This window comes from Oncorhynchus mykiss, chromosome 25 (genome assembly GCF_057628025.1).
Source record: "Oncorhynchus mykiss isolate SJ-2025 chromosome 25, ASM5762802v1, whole genome shotgun sequence".
In the NCBI taxonomy this organism is placed as follows: domain Eukaryota; kingdom Metazoa; phylum Chordata; class Actinopteri; order Salmoniformes; family Salmonidae; genus Oncorhynchus; species Oncorhynchus mykiss.
The window spans coordinates 34,307,002-34,315,991 of record NC_143046.1 but is presented as its reverse complement, the minus strand read 5'-3'; the positions used below and the strand labels follow the sequence as shown (position 1 = coordinate 34,315,991).

At 39.4% G+C, this 8,990-nt stretch overlaps 1 long non-coding RNA gene across 1 annotated transcript; it reads left to right on the top strand.

The window, feature by feature from the left end:
* Positions 1-596: 596 nt before the first annotated feature.
* LOC149971796 (uncharacterized) lies at positions 597-8,502 on the top strand. Its single transcript, XR_016492046.1, has 2 exons — positions 597-675; positions 8,161-8,502. It is a non-coding gene; the product is annotated as an uncharacterized LOC149971796 (long non-coding RNA).
* Positions 8,503-8,990: the final 488 nt, after the last annotated feature.

Below are 8,990 nucleotides of genomic sequence, written 5' to 3'. Positions count from 1 at the left end.
AATCTCCATTGGGTACTGCTGTTTTAGATTTTCTGCACGTCTTGTTTCATCAAGTCATCTTCTACGTGACACAGAGGGTTGCCTCATGAGGAGTAAGTCAACAGAGGTCAGGCGAACAATGGCCGTGTGGCTGTGAATAGCTTACGTAACACAATTTAATGACTCACTTCAGCACTAGTTGATCACTGGCCTGCAGCACTCTGGCTTGACTACACACACCTTTCATTTGAATAGCGTGCTATTTAAATTCAGCGGATGGGTTTGTAGCTATCTTAATTTTTGCAGACGTTTCATAGTATGATTTGTGTAAAATTCTGTTGTTTCATTTTGTTGCCATGTAATCATCTGTTCCATACAGTAGTTCTAACTTGTGGTGATGAATGCTTCCACCAAGGGGTCAAAGGTACACTTTCTTAACCAACTATGGGGCTAAGTCTGATAATTCTTATATTCTAGTAGTTGTTGTGTTTGCCCAACACCCCTTATTTTCTCACTGTAGTGGTACCTCCAAGTCACCCCACTTGTAGCAGCCAATCACAGTTCACCATTCCCCGTGCACCTCGCTGAACCCGACTCCTGCAGTCAGAGTGAGATCCCGGTCATTAGAGAATGGACTCGCTGGACTAATCCTCATGTTCATTGTATTTGACCTGTGTTTAGCGTGTGCATCTAATTGTAAGTACTGTCGGACATGTCACTGGGATTTCAGTTGGGTGTTGCTAAACCAGTAGAGTATTTACCACCTTAATAAGGTTTATAGAGTTATTACTTTTCCATGTGCTTCATGCTACTTCTAGCCAGCTAGCCAAAATGTTAGCCAGTCATGCTAGCTCGTAATGATGTGTACCACATGCCTCGTTTTTGGATAGTCTATATACACTACCGTTCAAAAGTTTTGGGTCACTTAGAAATGTCCTTGTTTTTTAAAAATCACATTTTTTGTCCATTAAAATAACGTCAAATCGATCAGAAATACAGTGTAGAAAATGTTGTAAATTAATGTTGTAAATGACTATTGTAGCTGGAAACGGCAGATTTTTTATTTGGAATATCTACATAGGTGTACAGGCCCATTATCAGCAACCATCACTCCTGTGTTCCAATGGACCGTTGTGTTAGTTAATCAAAGTTTATCATTTTAAAAGGCTAATTGATCATTAGAAAACCCTTTTGCAATTATCTTAACACAGCTGACAACTGTTTTGCTGAAGCAATAAAACTGGCCTTCTTTAGACTAGTTGAGTATCTGGAGCATCAGCATTTGTGGGTTCGATTACAGGCACAAAATGGCCAGAAACAAATTACTTTCTTCTGAAACTCTTCAGTCTATTCTTGTTCTGAGAAACGAAGGCTATTCTATTCCAGCTACAATAGTCATATTCAACATTAACAATGTCTAAACTGTATTTCTGAACAATTTGATGTTATTTTACTGGACAAAAAAAATAGCTTTTCTTTCAAAATTAAGGACAATTCTAAGTGACCCCAAACTTTTGAACGGTAGTGTAAATGTATATGCATCTATTATTTATACAGTACCAGTCAAAACTTTGGACATACCTACTCATTCAATGTTTTTTCTTTATTTGCAATATTTTCAACATTATAGAATAATAGTGAAGACATCAAAACTATGAAATAACACATGGAATCATGTAGTAACCAAAAAAGTGTTAAACAAATACAAATATATTTTACATTTGAGATTCTTCAAAGTAGCCACCCTTTCCCTTGATGAGAGCTTTGCAAACGCTTGGTATTCTCTCAACCAGCTTCATGAGGTAGTCACCTGGAATGCATTTCAATTAATAGGTGTTCCTTGTTAAAAGTTAATTTGACAAATTCCTTTCCTTCTAAATGTGTTGGAGCCAATCAGTTGTTGTGACATGGTAAGGGGGTATACAGAAGATAGACTTATTTGGTAAAAGACCAAGTCCATATTGTGGCAAGAACAGCTCAAATAAGCAAAGAGAAACGATAGTCCATTATTACTTTAAGACATGAAGGTCAGTCAATACAAAAACATTAAAGAACTTTGAGTGTTTCTTCAAGTGCAGTCGCAAAAACCATCAAGTGCTATGATGAAACTGGCTATCATGAGGAACACCACAGGAAAGGAAGACCTAGAGTCACCTCTGCTGCAGAGGATAAATTCATAAGGATAGGTTCATTAGAGTTACCAGTTTCAGAAATTGCAGCCCAAATAAATGCTTTACAGAGTTCAAGTAACAGACACATCTCAACATCAACTGTTCAGAGGAGACTGAGTGAATCAGGCCTTCATGGTTGAATTGCTGCAAATAAACCACCACTAAAGAACACCAATAAGAAGACGAGACTTGCTTGGGCCAAGAAACATGAGCAATGGACATTAGACTGGTGAAATTCTGTCCTTTGGTCTGATGAGACCAAATTTAAGATTTTTGGTTTCAACAACTGTGTCTCTGTGAGACGCAAAGTAGGTTAACGGATGATCTCTGCATGTGTGGTTCCCACCGTAAAGCATAGAGGAGGAGGTGTGATGATTTGTGGGAGTTTTGCTATTGACACTGTCTGTGATTGATTTAGAATTCAAGGCACACTTAACCAGCATGTCTACCACAGCATTCTGCAGAAATATGCCATCCCATTTGGTTTGTGCTTAGTGGGATTATCATTTGTTTTCAGGACAGTGACCCAACACACCTCCAGGCTATGTAAGGGTCATTTGACCAAGAAGGAAAGTGATTGAGGGCTGCATCAGATGACCTGGCCTCCACAATCACCCGACCTCAACCCATTTGAGATGGTTTGGGATCAGTTGGACTGTCGAGTGAAAGAAAAGCAGCCAACAAGTGCTCATTGTATGTGGGAACTCTTTCAAGACTGTTGGAAAAGCATTCCAGGTGAATCTGGTTGAGAGAATGCCAAAAGTGTGCAAAGCTGTCATCAAGGCAAAGGGTGGCCACTTTGAAGAATGTAAAATCTTTGTTTAACACATGATTCCATATATGTTATTTCATAGATTTGATGTATTCACTATTATTCTACAAAGTAGAACATTTTTAAAACAATTGACTATGAAATCCTACCCTAACCAGAAACTGTGGATAGATGGTAGCATTCGTGCAAAACTGGGTCAAACGTCAAATGTTTTGGGTAGCCTTCCAAAAGCTTCCAACAATAAGTTGGGTGAATTTTGGCCCATTCCTACTGTCAGAGCTGGTGTAACTGAGTCAGGTTTGTAGGCCTCCTTGCTCGCGCACGCTTTTTCGTTTCTGTCCACAAATTTCTACAGGATTGAGGTCAAGGCTTTGTGATGGCCATTCCAATACCCTGACTTTGTTGTCCTTAAGCCATTTTGCCACAACTTTGGAAGTATGCTTGGGGTCATTGTCCATTTGGAAGACTAATTAACTTCCTGACTGATGTCTTGAGATGACGTTTCAATATATCCAAATAATTTCCCATCCTCATGAAGCCATCTACTTTGTAAAGTGCACCAGTCCCTCCTGCAGCAAAGCACCCCCACAACATGATGCTGCCACCTCTGTGCTTCACGGTTGGGATGGTGTTCTTTGGCTTGTAAGCCTCCCCCTTCTTCCTCCAAGCATAACGATGGTCATTACGGCCAAACAGTTCTATATTTGTTTAATCAGACCAGAGGACATTTCTCCAAAAAGTATGATCTTTGTCCCCGTGTGCAGTTGCAAACTCTGGCTTTTTTATGGCGGTTTTGGAGCAGTGGCTTCTTCCTTGCTGAGCGGCCTTTCAGCTTATGTCGATATAGGACTCGTTTTACTGTGGATATAGATACTTTTGTCCTTTGCTGTAGTTCTGGGATTAATTTGCACTTTTCGCACGAAAGTACGTTCATCTCTAAGAGACAGAACTCGTCTCCTTCCTGAGCGGTATCCTGGCTGCATGTCCCCATGGTGTTTATACTTGTTAATTGTTTGTACAGATGAATGTGGTACCTTCAGGAGTTTGGAAATTGCTCCCAAGGATGAACCAGACTTGTGGAGGTCAACAATTTTTTCTGAGGTCTTGGCTGATTTCTTTTGATTTTCTTATGATGTCGAGCAAAGAGGCACTGAGATGGAAGGTAGGCCTTGAAATACATCCACAGGTACACCTCCAATTGACTCAAATGATGTCAGTTATCATATCATGATAAGTTATCAAAGTGAATGTGTGTTTTAATTTTAATTTCTCAAAAACAAGAGAAACGTATATTCAGCAAGGTGAATCATTTTGATTCTGAACATTACATATAGAAATATAATGAAGAGGACTCAAAGCCATGACACAATTTTCTGGAATTTTCCTAACTGGATCCGGTATATTTGTCATCAGCAACATTGAATAGCATATTGCCACAGTCAAATAATATTACTAGAAAATATTCATATTCATGAAATCACAAGTGCAATATTGCAAAACACAGTTTAGCCTTTTGTTAATCCATCTGTCGTCTCAGATTTTGAAATTATGCTTTACAGCGAAAGCAATACAGGCGTTTGTAAGTTTATCGATCGCTCGACAAAACAATAAGTACACTTAGCATCAGGTAACTTGGTCACGAAAATCAGAAAAGCAATTAAATTAATTGTTTACCTTTGATGATCTTCGGATGTTTTCACTCACGAGACTCCCAGTTAGACATCAAATGTTCCTTTCGTTCCATAAAGATATTTTTTATATCCAAATACCTCCGTTAGTTTGGTGCGTCATGCCCAGGAATCCACCGGAAAGAGCGGTCACGACAACGCAGACAAATTCCAAATTATATCCATAATGTCCACAGAAAAATGTCAAACGGTTTTTATAATCAATCCTCAGGGTGTTTTTCAAATATCTATTCGATAATATATCAACCGGGACAGTTGGCTTTTCACTAGGACCGGGAGTAACAATGGCCGCCTTTCTCTTTTGCGCACAACTCACTCTGAGAGCCCCCACCTATCCCCTTACGCAATGTGGTCGTTCACGCTCATTCTTCAAAATAAAAGCCTGAAACTATGTCTAAAGGCTGTTGACACCTTAGGGAAGCCATAGAAAAAGGAATCTGGTTGATATCCTTTTAAATGGGCAATAGGGATGCTGAAGAACAGAGGTTTCAAAAACAGGGGCACTTCCTGATTGGATTTTCCTCAGGTTTTAGCCTGCAATATCAGTTCTGTTTAACTCACAGACAAAATTCTGACAGTTTTGGAAACAGAGTTTTCTATCCTAATATGTCAATTATATGCATATTCTAGCATCTGGTGCTGAGAAATAGGCCGTTTACTTTGGGGACGTTATTTTTCCAAACATAAAAATAGTGCCCCCCTAGCTTCAAGAGGTTTTAAAGGCACAGTCGACTTGTGTTTATGTAAACTTCTGATCCACTGGAATTGTGATGCAGTGAATTATAAGTGAAATAATCTGTCTGTAAACAATTGTTGGAAAACTTACTTGTACAATGTAGATGTCCTAACCGACTTGCCAAAACTATAGTTTGTTATTAATAAGACATTTGTGGAGTGGTTGAAAAACAAGTTTTAATGACTCCCACCTAAGTGAATGTAAACTTCCGACTTCAGCCTTATATAGTCTTAATTAATTCCTACTGTGATTTGTGGGTATTGGGTATATGTTGTGTAATTTGTTTGATATTACTTGTTAGATATTACTGCACTCTCAGAGCTAGAAGCACAGTCATTTCGCTACACCCGCAATAACATCTGCTAATCACGTGTATGTGACCAATAACATTTGATATGATTTGATGTGTAGATAGTCCTTTCTACCGCAGCTTTTTTGAAAGCTATCATGAAGTACTGCAGAAGTGTTGCTACTGCTCTCAGTTGCTGCCCTGAATTTAACAGCCGCTATCAACAAAGATCAGTCGGAAAAAGTTGTGATGGATTACTTTCTGGAGGACGACTGTGCCGTGCTGACTCTCTCTGACTGAAAATTTGTCAGACGATGAGGAAATCCCTGATTTAGGTAAAAACATGTTCATTGAACCAGACATTGTAGAGTCCTGTGATGGGGAAGAAATGACGATCAACAGTGTGTCACGGAAGAAGTTGACCGAGTTTTGAAATAAGTGGAATGCCCTGTGAAAGCAGAGTATGATTGCAAATGTGGTGGGAGTCGAAAAGAGAACACAGTAGGCTGTTGTATAAAACACCTGTCTCCGGTTTACATCTTCAAACTAAGGGCAACCATGGCAGAGAGGGTGAAGCATTCATCCACATATGCCAGTAAGAGTCTAGCTACATTCTCAGATATAAGTTTCTAATTTTGTCAGGAAATTGTTTTCATTGTAAGTTAAAGCATACTGTTAGCTAGCTAGATAAACACTTCTGCATTAATGTGGATGCTATCATGATTATGGATAGTCCTAAATGAATCGTGAATAATGAGTGAGAAAGTTAGAGGCATAAATATACTTTCCATACGCTATGGAATGCTTTGCATGCTTTGGGAGGTTTTTATTCTGTACAGTCTTCCTTCTTTTCACTTTGTCAATTAGGTTAGTATTGTGGAGTAACTACAACATTGTTGATCCATCCTCAGTTTCTCTTATCAAAGCCATTAAACTCTGTAACTGTTTTAAAGTCACCATTGCCCTCATGGTGAAATTCCTGAGTTGTTTTCCTTCCTCTCCTGCAACTGAGTTAGAAAGATATGCCTGTATCTTTTTAGTGACTGGGTGTATTGATACACCATCCAAAGTGTAACTTCACCATGCTCAAAGGGATATTCAGTGTCTGCTTTTGAATTATTCCCCATATACCAATAGGTGCCCTTCTTTACGAGGCATTGGAAACCTCACTGGTCTTTGTGGTTGAATCTGTGTTTGAAATTCACTGCTCGACTGAGGGCTCTTACAGATAATTGTGTGCGTGGGGTACGGAGATGAGGTAGTCATTATAAAATCATGTTAAACACTATTATGCTCACAGAGTGAGTCCTTGCAAATTATTATGTGACTTGTTTAGCACATTTGTACTCCTGAACTTATTTAGGCTTGCCATAACAAAGGGCTTGAGTACTTATTGACTCAAGACATTTCAGCTTTTCATTTTTAATTAATTTGTCAACTTTGACATTATGGGGTATTGTGTGTAGGCCACAATTTAAATGCAGGCTGTAACACAACAAAATGTTGAAAAAGTCAAGCGGTTTGAATACTTTAGGAAGCCACTGCACATGCTCCTCCCGGATCAGCCTTTAGTATTTTTCAACCACAGTAAAAGCTGGAACAAAGGGAGATTAGCCGGTGTGTAATTACCACAACCATTATCTAGTTCCTATATATTCCACCTCATCCATCTTGTTCAGGTTTACACCCTCCCTCAGTCTAATGATAAGGCCTTGTTTCTTATTTTTGAAAATAAGAGTGGGTTTAAAGATCAGGGGAAGCATTTCCCAGTAGTGTCGCCGAGCTAAACATAATTAGAGACAAGTAGGTTAATGATAATAGGGTGTGACACATGTTAATAGCTTCTCATTAGGATGAATTTAGTTCTACTAGAGGCATTTTGAAGATTACTGGGAATTGTTGGGGCTCAAACCTTAAACTGGACACTTTTGTCCTACGAGAAATCGCTATGTTGCCACAAGAATGTGGCCAAGTGCATGTGATGTAGAGTAACTGCCAAAAAGCACACAAATGATCGTTTTCCCAAAATTGTCCAATCTTTCATTAAGAGCACCTGCCGCTGTTTCAGACTGAAAACGGCGTGTTGTAATGCTAGGCTGGTGAAATGAGATGGGAGCAGTTCTGAGGAATGTGTGCTCTGAATTACCTTAATGTTTTCATTCAGATTACACCCAAACTGTTTGATAAATGAGGTCTTGTGTTTTGCGATAATCATCAGAGCCATTTAGCACTGAGAAGAAAACAAGGTTTCCCTCAGCTGCAACTGCAAAGGTGGATAATGGACGTTTGTTATATGAGGACCAAAAAAATAAGAATAGGCAAACCACAATGTCAAAACAGCAGTGAAAGCACCACACATGGTTCCCAAAAGACCATGTACAACCTGTTGAGCATGAGCCTCCAGTCATGTTACAGTATAACCACAATAATGCATGTGTGCCCTGCTTTCACTAGGTATACCACAGAGATTAAAACAGGAAGGAAATTAGTTGAAGATTAATCCTATTTCTCCTACCCTTTCTTAGCCCAGATCCATCTTCAACAGTCTTGAGGTGGAACGTCATGACGTGGAGGAGAACATTGTCTACTTTAGGATTCATGGCAGTTCTTAATCTATCCATCCATGCTGCGCTCATGTTTTTTCTCTGACCTACTGAGGTAACTACAAATGTGGTTGTGGATCCTATCCATTGACTCTGATCTTTACACAGGCTCCTCTTCCATGTAGTATCGTGATGGATAGTGTAGAGAGCTGCAGGTGTGGAGTATTACTACCCTGTGACTGTGAACCTGACCAGCTTGCCATATGCAGGACATATTCTTCTTGTAATATCTTTTTGTGATTTCAAATAAATGTGGAACTGACATACAGATGGCCTGCCTCTTTCTTTGAATGAACCATTTCCTGCAAGCGGCAACTAGCAATGACAATGGTCGGCTTGACTAGAAACCATAAGACTAGACTACACATTGTGGTCCTTTTAATGGACCAAAAAAGAAAAGCTTGCCAACATTCAGCAATTTCTTAAGCCTTAAAGTACTATAATCTGGCGTGTCTTTTTAAGCATACAAATGTTCTAAAAACTTAGGTTGCGGCTTTGTTTTCTTATGTCAGAACGGAAAATAACTACTTTAATTATTACAGAACACAGCAGGACCACTGTCTTCCTGCTGGCTGACATTTTGATTTGAGAGCGGAAAGAGAAAGCAATCAGCAGCCAACCTTGAGTGTCCCACAGAGCTCCCAACCCCTTTCTGACATGTTTACCTTCAGTTTCACGTCCCTGTTTGGGTGATTATTCCACCACAGGGCATCCCAGAGATCATTAAGTTGATTTGGCTTCCACGCGGGTGT